General features: G+C 39.8%; 1 protein-coding gene across 2 annotated transcripts in view; it reads right to left on the bottom strand.

The window, feature by feature from the left end:
- GRIN2A (glutamate ionotropic receptor NMDA type subunit 2A) overlaps nucleotides 1-25315 on the bottom strand; it is a 423682-nt gene that overhangs the window by 207675 nt on the left and 190692 nt on the right. The window contains exon 1 of one of the 2 annotated variants that reach the window (XM_010370264.1): nucleotides 846-892. The exons of the other annotated variant lie outside the window; for it this stretch is intronic. The gene's annotated coding sequence lies outside the window, so the exon portion shown is untranslated. Of the gene's footprint in view, nucleotides 1-845; nucleotides 893-25315 lie in introns of those variants that run through there. 2 annotated transcript variants of the gene reach the window in all.

Consider the following 25315-nt stretch of genomic DNA (forward strand, 5'->3'; position numbering starts at 1 on the left):
GACTCACAGTCACATCTACTCTCGCACCCCATCTCAGACCTACTGAATTAGAATTCTCTGAAGTGAGGCCCGGGATTGGTATTTTAACACACTCTCCAAGTGAATCTTATACACACTACAGTTCAAGAATCACCACTCTAGGTAGAGCCAACCTTGACGTCAAAGAAATCCACTGAGTTCTTGTTCCGCACCAAGCACTGGGATCGCTGATAAAGAAAAAAGCAGCTAAAATTCAATGTTTGAGTAAGCACTTGACTTCAGCCTTCAGAATACAACCTCCTAGGCCTCCAGGTGAATCATTTAACTCTGTTTTCTCTTTATTAGCACTATTCCAGAAATATTGTCCTGTAAGGGTCATCGTCCAAAGCAACAAGTCTTTAATGTACAATCCTTTTCTTAGCCCTGGAGCTTGGAGCTTATTTCTTCAAGTTTAAAGCTAGGAAATAGACCAGTGTTTTGGTGCATTGCCCACTAGAGAGACTGCAGTAGAGACCAATGCAGGAAAATCCTCAAACCTTTCCATCTTATTAAGCTCAGTTTATATTTTAAAACATATGAAAGAAAGTGCTTTTGAGATATGGGGATAAAGATACGATAGATCTGCTAAGGAAAAGAGGCCTTGAGGATTGTTTAGATTCACTTGGCTGCTGGAGGGCCCTAGAAAGAATTAACTTAGAGGGGAAATAAATCTGGAATCCAGTTCTTGCTCTGCCTTAACTGACAATGTGAATTTTTTAAAAAAAAAACCATTTTGGTTCAAGAAATATGTATTAAGGATCTCTGATGAGCTAGACACAAAGTCAGGTACTGAAGATAAAATAAATAAAGCAGGCAAAGTCTCTTACCTTAAGAAAATTACAGGCTGGTAAACTCTCAACAGAAGAAATATTGGATTTATCAAATATAGTTTCTTCCCCTGAGAAACTCAGACTGGTTGGTGAGAGAGACAAATATATTTTATAATTTCAAAACAATGTAGTAAATGTTAAAGTATTACAGAATGCTACAGAATAATGTAGAGATGAAAGGATCATTCACCCTGGGAATAAAGGAAAGCTTTCTGGAAAAGACACAGTTGTATAGATAGCCATTTGAGAGGCAAGACTGGAGGGAAGGGGACAGGCTAGAAGGCTATTTCAGAAATTCTATAAAGAGATGATCAAGGCACGAACAAAGGCCATGGGTGATAAATAAGAGCAGGCAGTATGAAGACGGGTGAATTAAGGATGTCCACACTGTTTTCTGTTATCCTTCCCATTGACATGTAGATTGCTTTATCCTCCTCTTGAATCTGACCAGCACAATGACTGTGTGACCAATAGAAAAGCCTAACTTTTAAGTAAAACAGAAGCTTCCACTTCTTCCCTCATATAACACTTGCCCTTGGGTATGTCAACTCAAAACTCAACTGTCACGCTTTGTGAAATCCAAGCCACATAGAACGATTACGTTAGGCAGTGAGCTAAGCCCCCAAGCCAGTGGCCAGCTCCACCCACTTAGCTATATCATGAGCCATCTCATACATTCCAGCCCAACTATGCTCTCAGGGAACTGCAGCCCCAGCTATTATTACATGGAGCAGAAGAACCACCTAGCAGAGCCCCGTCAACCCACAGAACTGTGACTGACAATAAAATGATTTTTGTTTCTACCTCCTATATCTTGTAGCAACAGTATATAAGAATGTAAAACTGCCAATGTCAGGTAAGAAAATGAGATGGCTGAAGATGATAACATGCCAGTCTAAATTCACCATAAAAATTATCTGATCTAGTTTATCTGCAAAGATAGTTCCAGCAGTGCAGAAGTGTAAGACAGTAACAGAAGATAGCCGGAGTTCTGCTTCTGGTATGGCAGGAAATCTCTTAACAGATTCCCTCCCACACCCAAACAGGTAAACACTTAAAGCTAGAAGGAAAAAAGATACCTGAAGGCTCTGTAGAATAAAAACAGCCAGTAGATTTCACAGGGACATTGAAACATGGAAGAAGGGCTCATCATAGAGTGAGTTCTACATTTTTGCCACGTAGGTCTGACAGCATGCTGCCACCCCAAAATGGCACTGGGTGGCTCAACATCTAATGGAAGAGCCACGGTCTTTCTTGCCTGAAAAGGTGGAAGTTAGAGACCTGGAAGTCCATGGCCAGCAGAATATAAAAACCCCAGAAAGAAGAGACTTAGAAAAGGGAATTCTTGGCATGTATATGTAAACTCTGCCCAAGTCTCTGGTCAGTCCTTGAACAAAGGGTGAGTAGACAAGGCTCAAAGTAGTTTGCATCTAAACCTAACAGGACTGACAACTGAGCCTCCATCCAAGAGACAGGGATGGAAATTTAAGTATAACCAGGTTAATTACCTGCTAAGACACAAATATGAATACTCTTTAAAGAAATATATTGTAACCCACAATATAGCATTCACAAAGTGCTAGTACAATTCAAAATTACTTTACATATAAGAAATAGGGAAATCTGACCCATTCTCAAGGAAAAAAGACAATCAACAGAGGTCAATCCCAATATTAAGTATATTGTTAGAATAGTTAAAGCTGCTATTCTAACAATATACTTAATGAGGTAAAGGAAAATATGCTCATCACAAAGAAAAAGGTAGGAATTCTCAGAAGAGGAAAATTTTAAAAAAATTTAGAACTGAAAAATAAAATATCTGAAATAAAGAATTGACTGGATAGAACTAATATGAGAATGAAGATGACAGAGGTAGGAGTCAGAGAGCTTGAAGACAGATCAATAGAAATGACGTAAGCAGAGGGGCTTTTATAAATTAACAGAGCGAGGTCTAACATACATGTGATTTAAAGTGTAACAACCCAAGATCACCTTGCCACTGCCTAGACAGAGCCAGTTTATCAAGACAGGGGAATTGCAACAGAGAAAGAGTAATTCACACAGAACCAGCTGTGCAGGAGACCAAAGTTTTATTATGACTCAAATCAGTCTCCCCAAGAATTCAGGGATCAGAGTTTTTAAGGATAATTCGGTGGGTAGAGGGCCAGTGAGTTGGGAGTTCTGATTGGCTGGCTGGAGATGAAATCACAGGGAGTTAAAACTGTCCTCCTGCTGTGAGTCAGTTCCTAGGTGGGGACACAAGGCCAGATGAGCCAGTTTATCAATCTGGGTGGTGCTAACAGATCCATCAGATGCAGGGTCTGCAAAATATCTCAAGTACTGATCTTAGGTTTTACAATAGTGATGTTATCCCCAGGAGCAATTTGGGGAGGTTTAGAGTCTTGCAGCCTTCAGCTTCATGATTCCTAAACCATAATTTCTCATCCTGTGGCTTTAGGCAGTCTGGTCCCCAGGCAGAAAGGGTGTTTGTTTTGAGAAAGGGCTAATATCTCTTTGTTTCAAAGTTAAACTATAAACTAAGTTTCTCTGAAGGTTATTTTGGCCTACACCCACGCCCAGGAAAAACAGGGACAACTTGGAGGTTAGAAGCAAGATGAAGTCACTTAAGTCAGATCTCTTTCACTGCCATAATTTCTCAGTTACAATTTTTGCAAAGGTGGTTTCAAAAGTTTCTACAAGAAAGAGAATGGAGAAGGGGAAAAAATATTGAAGAATAATGGCCAAAAAGAAGAAAGACATAAATTTTCAAATTCAAGAAACTCAAAGAACCCCAAATAGGACAAATGTGGAGAAAACCATGCTAGGCACATCATAGTCAAACTGATGAAAATCAAAAGAAAGAAAATCTCAAAATTAGCAAGAGAAAAATAGCACATTATATATAGAGAACAATGATTCAAATTTTTCACAGACTTAAGATTAGAAACTACAGAGTCCAGAAGACAGTGGAATAATGTCTTTATAAGTGCTAGGGGAAAAAAAACACACCAAATTCTATTTTTAGTGAAAATGTCCTTCAAGAATGAAAAAGAATTAAAGACTTTTCAGATAAAAGAAAACTAAGAGAATTCATTTCCAGCAGACCAGCTCTTCAAGAAATACTAAAGGAAGTTATTCAAGCTGACATCAGAGGAAAGTAACACCAGAAAACTCTAATTCCTTCAGGAATTAATGAAGAGCATTAGAAGCATAAATATCTGGGTAAGCATAAAAGATTATTTATTCTTTTAATTTTTTTAAAAAATACAAATGCATATGACTATTTAAAGCACAAATCCTTACATTGCCTCTTGGGTATTAATGTACAGATGCAAGGCTTATAACACTATAGCATACAGGATGGTAAGGGGAATCAGCGGGCCCTATACTGAAAAGTTTCTACATTGTATGTGAAGCAATGCAATACTAACCCTAAGTAGCCTGTGAAAAGTTAAAGACGTTTCATGTGATCCCTAGAGCAATCACTTTAAAAATGCAAATAGAGATAATTTTACTTCTTCCTTTCCAATTTGGATGCCTTTTATTTCTTTTTCTGGCCTAATTGCTCTGGCTAGGACTTCCAGTACTATGCTGAATAGAAGTGGTGAGATTGAACATCTTTGTCTTGTTCCTGATCATAGACGAAAAGCTCTCAATTTTCACCATTGAGTATGGTGTTTGTTGTGGGCTTGTTGTACTTGATCTTTATCAGATATACTTTTATCAGGAAAACACTCAGCAAACTGGTTATAGAAGGAATTAATTTAAGTTTTATAGGAATAAAAGTATTAAAATTTTCAAATACTTTTTCTGCATCTATTAAGATAATTCTTCATCTATTGAGATGAGAGGTATTGATTAAAAGTCAATAAATAAGTTAAAACAAAGTGTGTAAATACTCTAAAAATCCAAAAGAAGGCAGATATAATGAGCAAAATAAATCCCCCAAAGATTTTCACCTTTAACCCGAGAATCTCTGAATGTGTTATGTGAAAAAAGTGATTATGGACCTAAAAACAGAGAGGTTATCCTGGTTTATTCCATGGAGTCTACTTACGTGTCACCTGAAAAACAGAGAACTTTCTCCAGCTGCAGTCAGAGAAGTAGCAGAGAAGAAGTCAGAGAGACTCAAAGTGTCAGAGGATCTTCACTCACCATTGCTGGAGGGCTCACGGAAAGCATGAGAAAGAATTCTCTAGGAGCAAAGACCAGCCCGCCATCCAGAGACTGCAAATCAATGGGAACCTCAGTTCCACAACTCTTCGATTTGCGAATCATTCATCACAGCAGCAACAGAAAACTAACGGAGCAGGAAAGGGAGGAGAGACACATGAAAAATAGAGGGGAAATATAGAAACAACAATAAACAATAAACAACAAAAAACTCAAACACATCGATAATTGCATTAAATGACTGTGGACTAAAAGTTGAAGATTCTCAGAATGGATCAGACAAAAACAAGACCAACTATTCTCTGTCTATGAGAGATGTACTTTCAATGTAAAGACACAGACAGATTGAAGTAAATTAATGGAAAAAGATACACCACACAACCAGAAAGTGTTAGAAGATGGGACCGTCTTTATTAGCATCAGATAAAACAGACTTTAAAACAAGGACTATTCCGAGAGGGGCATTTCATAAAGAGAAAAGGGTCAATTCATCAGAAAGATATAATAACCATAAATGTGGATGAACTTAATAACAGAACCCCAAAAATATAGAATGGAACTAAAAGGAAAAATAGACAACTCCACAATCACAGTTCCTCTTCAACTTCAGTCACAGATATTTCCCATTATTTATTATTAGTCTACAAACCGACTCACTTTTTAAAACGTAATTAAGCTATTCTAAGGGAAATTTTATAGCTTACATAAATGGGAAGCCTCGTGTCACTTACATAATCACCATGAACATATAGCAAACCATATCATTAAATCCTAGCCAGACATCATGGCATGACTACTATGTGAGTCTGTGTTCTTTAACTGGTGCTGTGTACCACCTAAAGCCATCTCCTTTACCCGAGGTGATATGCAGCCCCATATTCTGGGAAACACTTATGTAACCTAACTTTCTCACATGTCCAAAGGAGAACAGGACACTAACTGGTCTCCTGTAACCAAACGAGTTGCTGCCAGATCCCGGTGTTCCGATCCTTTGTTGAACGTTCCTTCCTCTGTTCTGTGAGTCTTTTATTAGCAGTAAGAGTGGAACCCAAGCCTCCTCTTTAAAGTTGGCATTTGAAACCCAACAGAAAACTGCAAGCTCCAGGACCCTGAACCAACTCAGAGTCAGAAGTGCTGGTGGCATTAAGCATCCAAAAACACTTAGAGCCAAGTTTGTTCTGTCTTGTTAACACGACTAATGTCATCAGTGGAATTATAGAAAAATGAAAGTCGGCACTCTAATTGCAGTAATGAAATCACAGGCGCGCAGCTCCCACCTTTAGGAGCCTCACAAATGATGCATGTCCTCTGAAGCCATTCAGCTGGTGTGACTTGTAGATTTATCCCTCCGAGAGAAGCCACTATCTATCGGGTGGCCAGCCTGACACCACATCGGGTGACAAATGAGATTGGAGAACCAAGCCTTACCAGGCAAATGCTGCCACATGAGTGGAATACAAAATAGTTTTCCTGTGTGTGTTCAGTTCACTGCTGTAAATGAGATTCATTGCAGACCTGAAACAGGAGGGCCCAAAATAATTTTGGTTCTGATTCCGACAACAAAGCAAGAGTTGACTCTCCCCCTTCTCTAACTGATTGTAGCGATTAATCTCTCACCAGCCAGTTTACTACATAGTCCTACTCAATCTGAAGCTGATATGCAAGATACCATTTTCAAAAATTAAACAAGTCAGGTGTGGGAGCACATGCCCGTAATCCCAGCTACTTGGGAGGCTGAGACAGGAGGATCGCTTGAGCCCAGGAATCCATGGCTGCAGTGAGCCATGACTGTGCCACTGCGCTCCAGCCTGGGCAACAGAGCAATACCCTCGGAGGGAGGGAGAGAGGGAGGGAGAACTGACCAGAGTTTGAATCCTGGGTTTATCATTTGCTAATTGAGTGATTTTAGGAAGTTATTTAACCCTTGAAGTCTCCATTTCCTAATCTGTAAAACTGAAAAAAATAGTATTACCTCACCCTAAATGAGATAATTATAATTAAAGTTAAATTCATTGCATGCCATCTGCCAGATACTATGTTAAGCTCTTTATGTGTAGAAATGAAAGGAGAGTTCTGTGCGCACGCTAGGTGCTCTGTATACAGCGTACCACCCACTCCAAAGCTGAGAGTGGAAGGCAGAGCTCAAGCAATCATTAACCACAGCACACGTTCAGGCAGCTTTGTCACTAAATTTTAACCAGTACATATATAAAAGTGCCCCACTCTCCTCCTCATACTCCATATGCACACGTGCACATCCATGTGTGCATGCACTCACATGCGCACGCGCGCACACACACGCACACACACACACACACACACACTTCAATTCAGTCGCCTTTTCCTGGGGGAGTAGACTTTGGTGAGTAAGTACCTCTCTTAGCCTCAATCTCAGCTCCAAGCAATCTCTAATTCACAAAAATAAAAATAAAATAAAAATAAAATTTTAAAAAAACTGTTTTTAATTAGGTCAACCCACAGCTTAACAACAAAGATGAAAAAAAAGATCTTGGGCAAGAACAAGACAGCTGTGGTTTGAGAAGAGGGCACTAGACTTGGAGTCAGAACTTGGATGCTGCCTATGCCATGTATTCACTGGATGATTTTGGACACATTCTTCGCCTTTTTGAGCCTTTTCCTCCATGCAAAATGAGGCACTTGGATGTTATAAAATACGACAACGCTACAGCATAACTAAAGCACCAACTGATAAAGAAAAAGCAATGGGCTGTCAGCTCCCAATGCAAGTTAGAGTTGTGTGTGATTTGATCTAGAAAGCAAGGGTCACTCTTCAAAGCATCCATGGAGAAGCTATGTGATTCAGGGAAATGGAGTTACAGGGACCTGGCTCAGCCTCCTCTTATCTGTGTGAACTTGGGCAAGTCTCTTCACCTTGCTTAGCCTCATTTTGCTCATTTCCAGAAAGGTGATAATTCCCAGCCTTGCTGGTTTATTGTGATGATTAACATGAGTATGGAAGGTGGTTAGTACTTTGTCTGCTCCTTAGTCCTTCCCTTCCTCCTCCCCGATCCCCTTCCTCCTCTCACTCTCCCCTTCTTCCCCATCCTCCTCTTTCTCCTCCTTCCCTTCCTCTCCATCCTCCTCTTCTTCCTCCTCAATAAAGCAAGATCTTCCCTCTGTAAGAACACCAAATTTCTTCCACTCTGTGACCTGGCTCAAGTTCACTATGAAGATGATCACTGCCAGTAGGAAAATTCCTCCAGAAGGATTTTTATTACACTTCCCTTTGAAGAGGAGCAAGGAATCAACAATTGGCATCCCTCGGAAGATGAAAGCAAGTTGCTATGTATTCGGAACTGATGTTCCTCTGGAATCAGAGTAATGTCTTAATGGACCCTGATGACATAACATGGTGCAAGCTCCTCATCTCAAATGGCAGGTTACTCAGCAAGACAGAGGGAGAGAAGCAGATGGATGTGACAGTAAATTCTGCTTATGTACCCACAGACACTTCTAAGACATTAAAAAGTGGTGCCCACATTTCCGACTCCCACAATGAAACCTGCCAAGAAATCCTGACATTGATTTCAGGAGCATGTGGTATCCTGCCTCTCTTACAATGCAAGTCCCTCACTCTGGTCATGCCAAGCACAGCTTAAACTGATCTCTCTGGTTGTGACAAAGTAAGCCAAGAGGAGACTAAGATTCTAACAGGTTTATTTTATCTACTCGAAGGGAACACTAGATCTGGAGTCTGGTGAAGAGGATTCAAGCTCTCATTCTGTGACTTACTAGCAATGACATAGAAGGTTGCCTCAGTTGTCCTATCTGTGAAATGGAAGAAACAAGGAAGGCAGTGCCACATGGTTATTCTGAAGACAAGATCAGCTCCTATCCCTTAGGCCGCTCTCCATCCTTCTCATTTTACTCTATGATAGGCCTTGACAGTTTCCTGTCACCAGCTTTTTCCCTCCTCATTGTCTTTGCACTGTCTGTTCCCTATACCTGGAATGCTTTTCCCTCTGCTCTTCCCATCATGAGGACCTCCTTTTCATCCTTCAGATTTCAGCTTAAACGTCTCATGCTCTGAGAGGCCTTTTCTTGCTAGAGCAGGGTCTTTGTCCGTCAGTCTTAATCACAGCTCTGCTTATTACCTCCCCCATAGCACTTTCCAAAATCTGAAATTACTTTTTTCACTTGTGTATTGATGTCTCCCTATACTAGAATGTACTTAGAATCTGGACATGAAAAGACTGTATCCTCATTCTCTAGTACAATGCCAGACATTTAAGCATTTAATATTCACTGAATGAATGACTGTACTAGAAAACACTTGGGGGCTGTACAGTCCTATACATACATAAGGGACTATGGGACTATGTGTATATGTGTGTGTGTGTGTGTGTATATATATATATATATGACTTATGTGTGTGTGTATATATGTATGAGATAAAAGTACATATACCCAAGATATTTATACTACATTGAAAGTGAAACCATAGACTCTGGTGATATTGGAAAATTCTCCTATATAACTAGAGAACAGTCCAGACATGGTAGCTCAGTCCTGTAATTCCAGCATTTTGGGAGGCCAAGGCAGGCAGATCACTTGATGCTAGGAGTTCAAGACCAGCCTGGCCAACATGGCGAAACCCCATCTCTACTAAAGAAAAAAAGAAAAGGAAAATTAGGTGGGTGTGGTGATGCACACCTGCAGTCCCAGCTACTCAGGAGGCTGAGGCATTAGAATTGCTTCAACCCAAGAGGCAGAGGTTGCAGTGAGCCGAGATCACACCACTGCACTCCAGCCTGGACAACAGACAGATACTCTGTCTCAATAAAGAAAAGGAGAGAGAGAGAGAGAATAGTTGCACCCTGCAAAGTCCTTAGAGGAGGGAAAAAAAAGCAGGCCTGGGCTGCAGGGTTAAAAGCTACCAGTCACAGTAGCTGTCCAGCACTCGCAAGGTGCTGAAAGAACTACAAGACAGGAAATGCACAAATTAGCATTAGAATAAAAACTGAAAATGCCATCCATGCTGTCTGTTGTTCACTTCCTGACTGGGAGGATTCCTTCTATGATCTCAAGGCAGCACTGCCATGCTGCTCAGCGCCTCCAACAATGTCTCAAGGTAATTGGACTGGTAGACGTTTACCTATCTGCAAAGCTTAGTTATGATCCCATTAGGTCATTTCCAGAAAGGTTCATATAAACTTGGGTCACTTTATATTCTTTTTAAACTTGTCATTATGGTAAATGTCAAACATAGAAAAGGAAAAAAATAGTATAATGAACCCCCATGTATCCACCACTCAATTTCAACTATTTTCAATTAATGACTGATCTTGTTTTGTCTCTATTCTTACCAATGTCCTCCTTCCAATGTATTATTTTGAAGTGAACTCCAGACATCATATCATTCATCTGTAAATACTTCAGTATGCATCTCTAAAAGTCAAGGACTCCTTTTTACAAATATCACAATACCATCATCACACTCAAAATTTACCTTAATCCTTAATATTATCAAGTGTCTGATCTGTGTTCACATTTCCCTGATTGTTCTACATACTTTTAGAAAAATCTTATTCTTTTGACTTTGTATACACACCAGATCTATATGATTAATATGGTATTTATTTATGTGTTTATTTTTGAGACAGAGTCTTGCTCTATTGCCCAGGCTGGAGTGCAGTGCTCTGATCTCTGTTCACTGCAACCTCTGCCTCCTAGGCTCAAACAATTCTCCTACCTCAGCCTCCCAAGTAGCTGGGATTACAGACATGAGCAACCACGCCCAGCTAATTTTTACATTTTTAGTAGAGACGGGGGTTTCACCATGTTGTCCAGGCTGGTCTGGAACTTCTGGCCTCAAGTGGTCTGCCCACCTCAGCCTCCCAAAGTGCTGGTATTACAGGTGTAAGCCACTGCAGCCAGTCTAATTAATATGACTCTTGAGACTCTTTTTACTTCATTCTATTTTTGGTTTTAAAAACTGGGTCTTTTGTTGCAGTTTCCAGTAGTCTGGATTTTGCCGATGACATGCCCATGATATCATCTAACACACTTATGCCCCCTCCCATATTTGCTGGCAGTTCAGGCCAGAGGCAGATGTAGATCTCATTTATTTTGCCAAGAATACTTCGTAAGTGATGTGTGTACTTTCTTTAAAAAATAAATGTTCTGGTTGTCTTTTGTAACATTCGCAGGCATTGACAATAATTGCCTGAATCCATTAGTTCATTAAAGTTTGCAGTGTAGGGATATTCCAATTCTACTAATCCTTCTTCATTTATTACCTGGAACTATGCCAAAAAGAGAAATCTTCCTTTGTCAGCTATTTGGTTGGCCTAAGGGAGAGCTGATATAAGAAGGGCAGAATATAGTAAACGTGTGCTTCTTCCCCCATGTATGTTTTCAGAGCAATGAATTGGTTCCCTAGCATCCTCCAAGGGTTACCAATTAGTTATCTTTTATAATATTTTATTATTACAAACTCATGGATGTATTATTATAAAACTCATGGATTTTATGTATTTCAATCCCTTGCAATGAGTACCTTCATTGATGCCCAAACTGTTTCATCTTTGGCCAGTTGATACTTTTCAGATTGGCTTCTGAGTCCCTTTGGCCTATAGTCTTTGGTAACTGCTTTGCTCATTGCAGTGACAAGGCACTCTAGGAAGGTTTATCTTGTTCATTTCCACCCTACACCTTGAATCACCCACTTTCCCAGTGGTCCCCCTCAGTGGAAAATAGTTTAAAAACCAAACTCTGAGTGGAGGGGTACTTACTTTTACTAGGTTGGTTACTGTTCTAGGATATATGTATTTTAAGTAAAAATACATCATAAGTTCATACTGATACTTTATTTTTTAATTGACATTATTGTATATTAATATTTATGGGGTACGGTGTGATATTTCAATAGATGTATACAATGTGTAATGATCAAAGCAAAGTAATTAGCTTATCCATCACCTTAAACTTGTCATTTCTTGTGTTTAGAACATTAAAAAGTCTGCTTTTCTAGCTATTTAAAAATACACAATATATTTTTAACTATGGTCATCCTACAGTGTGATAGAATACTAGAACCTATTCTTCCTGTCTAGTGTAATTTTGTATCCTTTAACCAACCTGTGGCTACACCCTTCTTGACCTCTAGTAACCACTAATCTACTTTCTGCTTCCATGAGATCAACGTTCTGAGCTTCCACATAATGAAAACATGTGATATTTGGTTTTTTTGTGCCTGGCTTATTTAACATAGTGTCCTCCAAGCTCATCTATGTTGCCATGAATAACAAGATGTTGTTGTTTTAATGGCTGAATAGTATTCCATTGTGTATACATACCACATTTTCATCTGTTAATTCAATGGTTGATTCAATGTCTTGGCCCCTGTGAATAGTGCTGCAGTGGGTAAAGAATATTTCAACATACTGATTTCCTTTCCTCTTAAAATTTACCTAGTAGTGGGGTTGCTGGATCATTACAGGAGTTCTACTTTTAGTATGAGGAATCTCCATACCGGTTTTCATCATGCCTGTTCTAAATTCCCACCAGCAATGTGTAAGAGTTCTCTTTCTCTGCATCCTTGCCAGTATTTTTGTATTTTTGATAATATCTTTTCTGAGCTGAGATTATATCACATTGTGGTTTCGATTTGCATTTTTCTCATTTGTTGAGTATATTTTCCATAAACTTGTCCATTTGCATGTCTTTAAGAGATGTTTATTTAACTCATTTGCCCATTTTTTAATCCGATTATATTTTTTTGCTGTTGAGTTCCTTGTATATTCTGCATATTAATCCCTTGTCAGATGAGTAGTTTGCAAATATTTTCTCTCATTCTGCAGGTTGTCTCTTCACTCTCTTTTTTCCTTTGCTGAGCAGAAGCTTTTATATTTGCCTATTTTTGCTTGTGTTACCTGTGCTTTTGAGGTCTTCTCTATAAAAATCTTTTCCCAGACCAATGCCCTGGAGTTTACCCTGTTTTCTTCTAGTAGTTTCATAGTTTTAGGTTTTACATTGAAGTCTTCAACCCATTTTGAGTGTATGTTGTATATGGTGAGAGATAGAGGCCTAGTTTCATTATTCTGCATATGAATATCCACTTTTCCAAGCACCATTTCTGCTGTAGCTATTGTCCTCAGAATGGTCTCCCTCATTTTCCAGTAGTACCTGATGATGATCTTGAACTTCCCGAACTCTCAGAGGCATCACAAGTAACTCGGTCTTTACTTTCTCACACGCAGTTTCTAATACCACATGGGATTTGTAATTGTGATTTTTATCTACATGCTTATTTTTAGAATTCATGGGGACATCCTGTTTCATAATTTTTTGTAGCTATTACCCATGAGTCTTTGGTTTTTTATTACTTTTGTTAGTTTGTTTTTTGAGGTTCAAAGATAATCAAAAGCTCTGCTGCTATCTTCCAGATTTCCCTAATAAAAGTATCCGTGATATGACACTCCTTCAGCTACACACACACACACACCAGTATGTTCTCCTTCTCTCAGACACACTCACAGGTGGACACACACTCATGCATGCGCGCATGCACACACACACACAGAGTAACTTGTGTTACACAAACACAGAGTTACTCTCCATGAGACTCTGCCAGAAACCAGACTACTGACAAAAGTTTCCTGATGTGCCCAACTCTCTAGGTGTGCTTCTCAGTTAGGTTGGACCCAAACCTAAAGATGTTAACTTCCTTGTAATCAGTAAGAACAAACCTAATGATATTATTACAACATCCAGATATGGGGCCAATTATTTATATGTTCATTTTATATGGTCCCGCATTTAGAATAGAATGAAATTTTAGTTTATTCTTTTGGTTTCTATCTGCCTTATCATTAGGAAGTGATGTTTATTAGTCAGTGAATTAAGAGGAAAATATCAAGGCCCTCCCATGTTTGTTGCAGCACTATTCACAATAGCCAAGATTTGGAGTCAACCTATATGTCTGTCAACAGACAAATGGATAAAGAAAATGTGGTACATATGCACAAAAGAGTATTATAGAGCCAGGAAAAAGAATGAGATCCTGTCATTTGCAACAATACGGATGGAACTGGAGGTTAGTATGTTAGGTGAAATAAGCCAGGCACAGAAAGCCAAGCTTCATATTCCCACTTATTTGTGAGAGCTAAAAAAATTTAAAACAATTGAACTCATGGAGGTAGAGAGTAGAGTGATGGTTACCAGAGGCTGGGAAGGGTAGTTGGGGGTGGTATGAGGTAGGGATGGTTAATAAGTACAAAAAGATAGTTAGATAGAATGAATAAGATCTAATATTTAATAGCACAACAGGGTGACTACAGTCAACAACAATTTATTGTACATTAAAAAGTAACAGTATAATTGGATTTTAACACAAAGAAAGGATAAATGCTTGAGGTGATGGATACCCCATCTACTCTGATGTGATTATTATGCATTGTATACTTGTATCAAAATATCTCATGTACCCCAGAAACACATATACCTACTTTATTTTTAATTGATATTTTATAATTACATACATTTATAGGTACACTATGTTTATATATACGTATACAACAGAATGATCACACAACTTTAAAGCAAAAGAAAATTACCCAATCTCCTTTGGAAACAGAAACCATCAACAGCATTGTTCCTTCTGCCTGGGTACCAAGATATACTGATAAGAAAGGAAATTTGTAGAAAATCCTACAACTAAGGAAAAGGAATATGCTACCACCAAGAAAAAGTGCTTATGGAGAAGTTGTCATAACATGATCAACTGAAATTAAGATGTTAGGTGAATAATAAAAGTGAAACCAAAATGTATACACAAGCCAATCATAAAAATATTTGTTTAAAAAAAATAAGATTGAAAAACTCCACCAAAGAGTTACAGCTGTGGTGAAATTACAAGTGATCTTTGTCAATTTTATTTTATAGTGTATTTCTGTTTTAACAATGTACATATGTTATTACAATAACCAAAAGTCTCTTTTAAAGAAATAAAATGGGCCGGGTGTAGTGGCTCACACCTGTAATCCCAGCACCTTGGGAGGCCAAGGCGGGCAGATTATGAGGTCAGGAGTTCGAGACCAGTCTGGTCAACATAGTAAAACCCCATGTCTACTAAAAAATACAAAAAATTAGCCAGGCGTGGTGGTAGGCACCTGTAATCCCAGCTATTTGGGAGGCTGAGGCAGGAGAATCACTTAATCTCAGGAGACAGAGGTTGCAATGAGCTGAGATCACACCAGCCCAGGCAATAATGCAAGACTCCATCTCAAAAAAAAAAAAAAAAAAAAAAAAAAGTTTATATTGTCAGTGTTTTATCTTTCAAGATCTAGATATCACCTCTTCCCTCTTCCATAAATACTACAACCTCACATAGGTACTTTCTGTCCTCCAATTGTGTAGACTGCTAGTAATTCAATAACTTAGCATCAAAATCACCCTAATGATCTTTTTAATATGCATATACCCAAGTTTCCTTCCAGCACCATGGAATCAGAATCTCTGGATATGGTCCCCAGGAATCTACATTCTGAACGAGCATACTTGGCATCATTGATGCAGGAGGTCCATAGACTCCACATTGAGACACTGTATTAGGGACTCCACTTTTCACTGGGCACATAATTTGATACTCACTGGTATGGCTGTTTGTTATTGCAGAGCATGTCTGTTTCCCACAACCAGATTACTAATTATGAAAAAACAAAGCCTAACCCTAACCCTAACTTGGCCCAGACCTCTCTAAAGGATTCTAGGCATTAGGCCAATAAAGATGGCCTAAAGACTTTATATTTCTTCCTTTTGTAAAACATTAATTTTGTAGGTGCATATGAAAGCCAACTCACTCCCATTTTTAACTCGGAAACTATGGGAGGAAAAAAATGCAGCTAGAATAATGCTGTTTTCTTTGTATGCTGTTAGGCACGGAAGTGAAATTCCACCTATTCACTAAGAATAGTAGTTACCTGATAACATCCAGTTATCCAAATGCAGTAAAATAAATGAGGGCATAAGAAAGCAAACAAAAATGCCAAAACATGTTTCAAGAGCAGCATACAAAAAATATCTAGTCATCTCTCCCTTAAGCAAAGAAAATTAAACCAATGACCCCAATAGAAGAAAATTATTAGACATTCAAATTCTGTATATTTGGCTTAAATAAAAACAAAGAAAGATGGAGAAGTTCTCATTCATGTGAGATCTGTTTACTCTGCAGAGTCCATGTCAGAAGCAATGGTCTTAAATAGTTTTAGGAGGATCTAGGTTGAACTCAGTTCTAAACCGGATAGAAACACCCATTCTAAATGGAGAAAATTCCCAAGCATGGAGTCAATTCAATACATTTCAAGAGTTTACTCTACAAAAGCTGACAGCTTTCCAGACTTGGGGCAGGAAGTTCTCTCTACCCAGGAGATAAATCCAAAGACTGTACAGCTAATACTTGGACGTGTCTAGCATCATGCTCAGTGGTTTACCTGAATCATCTCTAATTCTCACAGCAACCATTTTGTGGACAAGAAATCTGCAGCTTGTGAAAAATAAGCCCGAGATGCAAACCCTGGTTTTTCTGCCTCCAAAGCCCATATGGCTCCCACAACACCAACCTAGCACTTAGAGGCAATAGAAGAATACCAGATCTCAAGAGAATTAAGAGCCTACATCACTGATGTCAGGGGCAGGAATCAAGAGTGACTAAAAGGAGATGCCAAGATGTCTGGGGAGTGTGTCTCTCCTGAACACTGAAGGAAAGAGATCCATAGAGGTATCTGTGTGAGAGAGAGGTCTTACAAACACACATTTTTAAATTTTTAATACATAAAAACAGTGGACAAATTATAGTATACCACTCAATTTTCTACCATTTGAACACATCGATACAACCATTTTCCAAATCAAGCTTCAAGATACAGAACACCAGAAACCTTCCTCCAGCTCCCGCAAGTCTGTATCAATTCCCCACCACAGTCATCCAGCCATCTCTTTCCTTCTCTGTGTGTACCAACTAATCTCTCTCTAACACACACACACATTTTTAGCAAGGACAGTGAATATTCAAAGAGCATCTTCCATATGCCAGGCTGAGTGACAGGTGCCTTAAACAATATCATATTCACAACAACCCTCTCAAGAAGCCATTATTATCTCCATTATGAGGAACAGAGAATTTAAGTAACTTCCCCAGGTTGAGATGGTTAGAACTACGCCAAAATATGATTAATCTCAAATAAGACTGACTATCCACCTAGGTTCTTTCCACAATACTGCAAGTCCCTCCATGCTTTGACGGAATGTAGCCCAAGATGCCCCAGAACAGAACCATGATAACCAGAGAGGAGGAGGGTCCTACAACTAACTCTCATTTTCTCTTCAAGCCAATATTGAAGACTTGATATCTTGGTCCATTATTCTGCCTCAATAAGGAAACAAAACAAAGTTGAATCTTGATATGTGACCTGGTAAGGCTTTAGTGCTCTCTGAACATCCATCTTCTTTTGTCCCCAAATAAAAAATATAGGGTTGATAAATGGGCAAAGCTATCCTAAGCAAAAAGAATAAAGTCAAAGCCATCACATTACATAACTTCAAACTATACTACAAGGCTACAGCAACCAAAACAGCATGGTACTTGTAAAAGACACATAGACCAGTGAAACAGAATACAGACCCCATAAAATAAAGCTGCACACCTACGACCAACTGATGTTTGACAAAGTCAACAAAAATAAACAATGAGGAAAGGACCGCCATCCAATAAATGGTGCTGGGAAAACTGGCTATCCATATGCAAAAGGCTAAATCTGGACCCCTCTTTTACTATATACAAAAATTAATCCAAGATGGATTAAAGACTTAAATGTAAGACCCCAAACTATAAAAAATCCTAGAAGAAACCTAGGAAATACCGTTCTAGACATTAGCCTAGGCAAATAATTTATGATTAAGTCCTCAAAAGCAAATGCAACAAAAACAAAAATTGACAATCAGAACCTAATTAAACTAAAGATCTTCTGCACTGCAAAAGAAACTATCAATACGCTAAACAGACAACCTACAGAATGGGGAAAAATATTTGCAAAGTAAGTATCCAACAAAGGGCTAATATTCAGAAGCTATAAGGAACTTAAATTAAGAAAAAAAAATAACTCCATTAAAATCAGGCAAAGGACATGAGCAGACACTTCTCAAAAGAAGACATACAAGTGGTCAGCAAACATGAAAAATGCTCAGCATCATTAATCACAAGAGAAAAGCAAATCAAAACTACAATGAGATGCCAGTCAGAATGGCTATTACTAAAGAGTCAGAAATAATAGATGTTGGCAAGGTTGCAGAGAAAAGGGACATTTACACACTGCTGGTGGGAATATAAATTAGTTCAGCCCCTGTGGAAAGTAGTTTGGAGATTTCTCAAAGAACTAAAAATAGAATTACCATTCGACTCAGCAATCCCATTACTGGGTATATGCCCAAAGGAAAATAAATGGTTCTACCAAAAAAACACCTGCACTCGTATGTTTATCACAGCACTATTCACGATAGCAAAGACATAGAATCAACCCACATACCCATCAACAATGGATTGGATAAAGAAAATGTGCTATATATACACTATGGAATACTATGCAGCCATAAAAAGGGTGAAATCATGTCCTTTGCAGCAGCATGGATGCAGCTGAAGGCCATTATCCTAACTGAGTTAACACAGAAACAGAAATCCAAATAACACATGTTCTCACTAATAAGTAGGAGCTAAAATTGGGTGCTCACAGGCATAAAGATGGGAACAGTAGACACTGGGGATCACAAAAGGGAGAAGGTAGGGAGGGGGGCAAGGGTTGAAAAACTACCTAGCAGGTAGTACATTCACTACGTGGGCAAGAGGAACATAAGAAGCTCAAACTTCAGCATTACATAATATGCCTATGTCATGAACCTGCATATGCACCCCTTGAATCTCTCTCTCTCTCTACACACACACACACACACACACACACACACACACATTTGGCAGAAAATGAATGCTGCCTCTACATACTGACTCAAAATAGTCTCAACTATATTCCTATATTGGCATTTTTTTCACCTGTCTCCTTCTCAAAAGGTCAAGTGCAGGAGAAATTTTGGCTAACAGAGTTTGTAAGGTAGGTTTTGGTTAATACTATTTTCTTATTTTAAGAAATAACTTGGGCTGGGTGCGGTGGCTTATGCCTGTAATCCTAGCACTTTGGGAGGCCGAGGCGGGTGGATCACCTGAGGTCAGGCGTTCGAGACCAGCCTAGCCAACATGGTGAAACCTCCTCTCTACTAAAAATACAAAAGTTAGCCAGGTGCAGTTGTAGGCGCTTGTAATCCCAGCTACTCAGGAGGCCAAGGCAGGAGTATGGCTTGAGCCAGGGAGGCAGAGGTTGCAGTGAGCCAAGATCATGCCACTACACTCCAGCCTGGGTGACAGAGTGAGACTCTGTCTCAAAAAAAAAAAAAGAAAGAAAGAAAAAGAAATAAAGAAATAACTTGATAAATCTAAGATGCCAATGTCCTCATTAAAAAGAAAATGGAAAAAGGCAAATGCCTGGTATTTCTTAAGGAGACACTACACTCAGCATATTATAGGAGTTATCAGATTTAATGCTTCCAACAACTTAATACCAGGTAGTATTATTACTCCATTTGCAAAGAAGGGATCCAAGTCCTAGAGAGAGAAAATGGCATCCCCAAGGTGGAGAAACACTTGAATCTTGGTCCTCTGCCTCCAGGGTTCAGCTCTGAATTAGTAAGTGGTCCAACTGGTAAAATAAATGATATGATTTCAAGTTGCAATCATGGTTCTTTTAAAAATAGATTTAGGGGATACAACTGTATTTTTGTTATATGGATATATTGTGTAGTGGTGAAGTCTCAGCTTTTAGTGTAACCTCACTCAAAAGTGTCCATTGTACCCATTAAATAACTTCTCATTCTTCACCTCCTCCCATTCCCCTCAACTTTAAGGCTCCAGTGTCTATTATGCCACCCTCTGTGTCCATGTGTATACATTATTTAGGTCCCACCTATAAGTGAGGACATGCCATGTTTGACTGTTTTGGAGCTGTTGCACTTAAGGGCCTCAACACATATACACAATGGAATACTATGCAGCCATAAAAAAGAATGAGTTTATGTCCTTCGCAAGGACATGGATGAAGCTGAAAACCATCATTCTCAGCAAACTAACACAGGAACAGAAAGCCAAACACCACATGTTCTTACTCATAAGTGGGAGTTGAACAATGAGAACACATGGACACAATGAGGGGAAGATCACATACCAGGACCTGTTGGGGGGTGGGGAAACAAGGGAAGGGAGAGCATTAGGACAAATGCCTAATGCATGCAGGGCTTAAAACCTAGATGATGGGTGGATAGGTACAGCAAACCACCATGGCACATGTATACCTATGTAACAAACCTGCATGTTCTGCATATATATCTCAGAACTTAAAGTATAATAACAACAAAAAAAAGATAAGGGCCTCAAGTTCCATCCATGTTGCTTCAAAAGACATGATGTCAGTACCTTTTACAGCTCAGTAGTATTCCATGGTATGTTTATATCATTTTCTTTATCCAATGACCTGTTCATGGACACTTGGGTCGATTCCCTATCTTTTCCAGTTGCAATCCTGGTTCTTAATACGAAGCCCTCTCAGAGGATAGGCTAGTTTATAGAGGAAGCTGGATGAGGGAAAGAGGAAGGTTTATATGTGTAGTGTCTCTCAAGCTGATGTTCCCATGTGAAGATGGAACAGGGAAGACAGATTATATTTGCTCAGCAGAAAAGGCCAGCTTCACTCTCAGCCAGCTGTTCACAAACAGCAAACTGTTTGTGTCCCAGATAAGAAAGAGGCCAATATATTTCTCAGTTCCCAAAGTTAAGGAGAGGGTGTCCATGATGAAGTGAACCTGCCGTTTCAGCTCCTTCCACCAGAAGCAAGGAACAGGACCAACAAACACATTTTCTGCGACTAATGCTCTGGATATTTGCTGATAAGGCAGGTTATATAAATTGTTCTTGATTTTATGCAGAGGTTCCCTTTGCATCAACCAGGGCTAATAAATCAGGATGAAGAGAAATCATCAGCTGTGCAACATAGAGTTCACAACATACAGTTCACAGCTGTGCAAGTAGCTGTGCAACATACAGTTCACAGCAAAGTGTAGACAGTGGACAAATCTGACGCAGAGAGACGATACTCAGCTATATGATTCAATCAGTGCATAACATAAAGCACAGTGTGCATACTACGCGGGACTGAAATTATCTCCTTCTCAGTCTCACTTCCAACACTACCTGTTCCTGCCATAATAATGATAAACTCTCATATCTAAAAAATAAAATAAGTAAAAAACAAGGTTGGTGGCGGTGGCTCACGTCTGTAATCCCAACACTTTGGGAGGTCAAGGTGGGTGGATCACTTGAGGTCAGGAATTTGAGACCAATCTGGCAAACATGGCAAAACCTCATCTCTACCAAAAATACAAAAATAATTAGCCAGGTATGGTGGTGCATGTCTGTAGTCCCAGCTACTCAGGAGGCTAAAGCCCAAGAATCATTGAACCCTGGAGGCAGAGGTTGCAGTGAGCCAAGATCTCTCCACTGCACTCCAGCCTGGGCTACAGAGCAAGACTCTATCTCATAAATAAATAAATAAATATAAAATAAAGTTGGGTGTAGGGGTTCATGCTGAAATCACACTGTTTTGGGAGGCTGAGGCAGGAGGATTATTTGAAGTCAAGAGTTCAAGACTAGTCTAGGCAACATAGTGAAACCCCATCTCCACAAAAACTTTTTTAAAAACAAGTAGCCAAGCATGGTGGCTTGTGCCTGTAATCCCAGCTACTCCGAAGGCAGAGGCAGGAGGATCACTGTAGTCCAGGAACTCAAGGCTGCAGTAAGCTACGATCCTGACACTGCACTCCAGCCTGGGTGACACAAACTGAGAATCCATCACTAAAATAAATATATAATGAATAAATCTGTTTTGTTTTGTTTTCCCTAAAACTTGAGGCTCTTCCATTTTAAATCTCTCCTGTGCAATGGGCGTGCTTCCCTCCTACATTGCAGGTTGGGAAACAAAGACACAGAGGAAATGACTGACTTCCCTCAAGTCTGTCAGAGAGAGAACTCAGACTAAAACCTCAATCTGCCCCACTTCCAACCCCCATTGGCAAAGACCCCAGTCTCCATATCAACAGAGGCAAGAGACCCCAGGGCCATCAAGAGTCAGGACAGAGGGCTTGTGTGGGGAAAAGGATGCATTCTTTGTTCTTGCTCCTGACTCAGACTTTGGACACATCATTGTAATCCCCTGGGGTCTTCGGTTGGACCATCACGTCTTCTCACTTGCAAAGAGTAGTCTGATATTCTACAGGAATTGCAGATGGAAAGTTTATTTTTGAACATTCTGTAGTGAGGCAAGGGAAGAAGAAATCCATCACATGGAATATCACCCTCCATGTTATCATCTTACATCTTTGGGACAAACACTTGGCAGTAAAGGTAATACTGTGAAATACCTCCTTTCTCACTAAAAAATGGAATGAACGCTCTAGATCTTCAATGATAGGCTCATTTTTCCAATTTCCAACGCAAACTGCTGAAGAGGGCCCTGCACTTGTCAGAATGCAAAGCCCATTTGTCGGTTCCTGGATAGTTTCTTTCAGCTATTTCAAGAGGCAACCTGGGTTACTGCCCTCATCTTCCCTGTGCTTGGGCCTTGTAACTCCTTCTCTCTAAGGCAATAAAGTAAAATGTCATTGTCCCGGAGACTGTGGAACCCTCCTCGTCCCCAGGTGGGAGGTGAAATAAGAGAGTCTCAGCAATGAGATCCCATCAATTAGGAGGAAAACATTCTCTGAGTTCTGCCCTGAGGATTGGCATCCCCAAGATGTTAATTTTGTGTGTCCATGAAGCAGGGAAACTGGAGAGTTGGTTCACTTTTCTAAATGCAGGAGCAAGATGAGGGAAACTAGTGATTTCTATCAAAAAAGACAAGAAGCAAATAGAAGAGAGGACCACAGGCAGGGAAGGGTTTGAATACAAATGGAAACCACCAGGCATAGCGTTGGGAGCTTCTCAATTAAGTTTCAAGTCAGAGGTACCTGCATCACCACAGCATGGTAAAACGTAAGGGGGAATTCTTGGCTCACCATCTCCATTGGCACTCCTTTACCCTGAAAGTGCTTTTTCCAGTGTCTCCTGTTGCTATGGTAATTAGAGGTATTCCTGGCTGGGACCTTGAAGATGGTGAATAAGCAAACAAACATAAAACCTCATTTCAACTGTTTTTAAGGGTTAAGAAGCAAATAAATGCAAGCTAAGGTGATAGGGTGTGACAAGAGAAGGGGAGCTCTTAGAGACTGACTCGGTGAAACAGACACCTGAAAAGTCCAGGGACAGCTGAAGAATCCCCTGAGATTGCGGGAAAGGAAGACTGTTGGGTATATAAGCATTTTCCTGTGAAAGAGTCCTTGGTTTCATCAAATTCTTCAATGTATTTCCTCCTATCGTCCCCATAAGGTTAAGAGTATCTGCAAGAGAGAATGTTTAGAGAAGGCCACTCTGAGGAAGCAGCATCTGAACTGAGGCCTGAATGATAAGAAATCAGCCCCCTGGAGACTGCGGAAGGTTTGGAAAGGGAAAGAGGGAAAGCAAGGCTAAGCCATCTAAGAGACAAAGAGGGGAGAAAGCACAAGCCAGATGTGGTCAAGAGAATTTGGGGGACGAACAAGAGAAGAGACATTTTAAGCAGGTTCATGGAGGGGATAGATGAAGAATTAGGATTTTTAAATGGATTTCTAAGTATGCATCCCCTGAGGTTTAATAAAGACAAGAATGTTGTTGTTGTTGTTGGTGGTGGTGGTGGTGATGGTGGTGGTGATTGTGGTGGTGTTTTGGCCAAGATATTGTGAAGAAGCCCAGCCTTTTCAGGCTACAATAACACAATTTCCAAGGAGGGCCTGGGTACAAGTAAACAAAGGAAGGAGGGGTCCAAACCAGTCTATTCACTCCCAGGCAGAATGAAACCTCCCCAAACACATAAATCACCCAAGGTCCCAGTCATCTAATAACACCTCTGACCTCCCAGTGTCAAAACTATGCTTATAATGTTTGTGATTCTTGCACTTATATTTTCCAAAGCCCTCGCCCCCTTTCCTTTGAGTGGGTCCCCCTATATCCTCAGTATGCTTTTTCAATGCAAGGGATAAATGACCCCTTTAACACTAGCTTCCATTTAAGCAGGGGATAGAGAAGTAAGGCTTGTGGGATCTGCATGGGATCATCAGTGAGTCTAAGATAATAACAGAGGGATTTGCAGGGAGGTAGAGAAATAAACTAGGAGAGCTAGAAGTGCATTGACCAAGAGTGAGAAAAGAGGGAAAACAATAGATCAAGGAAGAAAAGGAATGGGAGGAATGAAAGAAAGCAGGCAGAGGGTGGCCAAAAAAAGAAAAAACAAAAACAAAAACAAAATGAAAACAAAAAAAGAAAGAAAGGAGTAAGAGGGAAGAGAACAGAAGGAAATAGAGAAAGGAGGATTTGGAAAAGAAAGAAAGTAAAGGAGAAAAAAGTATGGAAATAAAACAATAAAAGAATGGGAGATAGGTGAATGTCAGAAAAAGAAGATGCAAGCCAACTAAGAAAATGGCAGAGTTATGTAGGGTGGAAGAGAATTTCCAACCATTACCCCAACCTGCATCATAACCTGCCTCTTGCATCCTCCAGAAGGAGCAGACCTCATTCTCTTCTACCACACTGCATTGCGAGAAACCACTGCTGCCACTCCCTCCCATGATGCAGGCTACCTGAGCTCCCCTGAGCAGCTATTCTTTCAGACTCAGGCACACATGAAAATTTTGTTCAGCTAAATGCAAACTGAACTCCAGAAGACTCGCTCCTACTACCCATTACCGTAATCGTTAAGAGAGAAAATTAATTGCCTGAGGCCAGAGTGTGGAAATCCAACTAGACATCTCCTCCCAAGTTACCTGTCCCAGAGTGGATTGTGGTGGGCACACCTGTAAGTAATATTCCAACTTCATTTGTCTACATATAATTTCCCTTGTCAGAATTTATAATCATATGCACATAGTTGTTGGGTTTTTTATGGAATAGCTGTCTTTCCCAATACACCATTAGCTCCACTCACGGGAAGAGGCTATACCTATTTTTTAACACCACAGCATCTAGCACATAGGCTAATCACTCATCAAAAATTCTCAATGATGGATAAATGAATAGGGGTGGGGATTGCAAACCAGGACTTACAGTTCTTAA

The sequence above is a fragment of the Rhinopithecus roxellana genome, chromosome 20 (genome assembly GCF_007565055.1).
Source record: "Rhinopithecus roxellana isolate Shanxi Qingling chromosome 20, ASM756505v1, whole genome shotgun sequence".
Lineage (NCBI taxonomy): Eukaryota > Metazoa > Chordata > Mammalia > Primates > Cercopithecidae > Rhinopithecus > Rhinopithecus roxellana.